The 1,383-nt window shown below is 39.4% G+C and overlaps 1 long non-coding RNA gene across 2 annotated transcripts in view; it reads right to left on the bottom strand.

Moving 5' to 3' along the window:
• Positions 1 to 1,014: 1,014 nt before the first annotated feature.
• The window catches only part of LOC111088908, an 18,182-nt gene continuing 17,813 nt past the window's right edge, over positions 1,015 to 1,383 (bottom strand). For both annotated transcript variants that reach the window (XR_002613281.1, XR_002613287.1), the window contains exon 3: positions 1,015 to 1,143. This is a non-coding gene — a long non-coding RNA (uncharacterized LOC111088908). The remainder of the gene's footprint in view (positions 1,144 to 1,383) is intronic.

Raw genomic sequence — 1,383 nt, 5'->3', positions numbered from 1 at the left:
CTAGAAACTCATGACATGTTACCAGAGTCACGTGACTTCCGCTGTCGTAACAATATGTTATTGTTGTTTTCTTATTATGTATTTATATATATATGTAAATAAGACAAATACTTGTTATGTTTTGTATCTTGCATATATGCAGGCCTACATATATAATTATGTTAATATATGTATAAAGTATTTGCCGTGTAATTCCAAGATATTTTGTACTTTTACTCCGCACGTGTATTATTCATCCATACATAATGTCTCACTGTTTAAACAAATCTGTATTATACTACAATAACGTACCAATGCAGTGGGTTGACTGCGTCATATTAAAAATATCTTGAATATGTAAATCAGCAAATCACGTGCCAATCACAGCTGATATAAAGTCATGCTGGAATGGAATGTATCAGAACTACATTTGACATTGTTTGACATTTCGTAGGTCGTGTGATGACAACTGAAACTGATCGATTTGGGGAAGAATATTTAACAGCAAAATATTCATACATTCAAATCGGGAATTATAATTTCGAAGATGGAGATATTCCTTGTATTTAGTGGCATTGGAAAACAAAGGAACATGGATCAACTTGGGGCACCAGGACCATTCTGAATATAACCTACAACAAGCAAAGTGCGGCGATTTGTACCAAGTCCATGAATACAAAGAACAGTAGCAAAAGCCATCCACATGTCCCAGGCAACAGTACGCAACATAATAAAGAAGGATCTCCGGCTGGTTTGTTTGTTTTGAATTTCGCGCAAAGCTACACGAGGGCTATTTGCGCTAGCCGTCCCTAATTTAGCAGTGTAAGGCTAGAGGGAAGGCAGCTAGTCATCACCACCCACCGCCAACTCTTGGACTACTCTTTTACCAACGAATAGTGGGATTGACCGTCACATTATAACGCCCCCACGGCTGAAAGGGGCGAGCATGTTTGGTGGGACTAGGATTCGATCTCCGCCTGGAAAATTGAAATAAGTTGCTTCTATGATATGTGTTCAATCGAAACATACCTGGAACAGTTAGAAATGAAACTGATATTCATTCTATTCCGAACGCAGCACCAATGAATTTCTGTTTGATCGTACTGTTGAAACGGATGCTGGGAAACCATTTTCTTTCGTACATCAGATGGGATTAGGGAGAGCCTGCAGGAAAAGGAGTGCGTATTGAACACGATAGCCACACGATGGAACCTTTTGCAACGAATAACTACGCTGCAGAGTTATTGTCAAGATTCACGGTTAGACCGGATTAATGGATTAATACATATACGTAAGGTACACCACAGAATATCCCCCAAGCTGAATTGGAGGAGGACACGAGATCAGGCTTCCCCCCCCCCCCAACATTTTGTGCAATGAAGTTTCCTTTAACCAAAATTTTTT

The sequence above is a fragment of the Limulus polyphemus genome, unplaced genomic scaffold, assembly GCF_000517525.1.
Source record: "Limulus polyphemus unplaced genomic scaffold, Limulus_polyphemus-2.1.2 Scaffold4710, whole genome shotgun sequence".
Lineage (NCBI taxonomy): Eukaryota > Metazoa > Arthropoda > Merostomata > Xiphosura > Limulidae > Limulus > Limulus polyphemus.
Note: the sequence above shows the minus strand (reverse complement) of the source record. Positions and strands in the feature narration are given on the sequence as shown.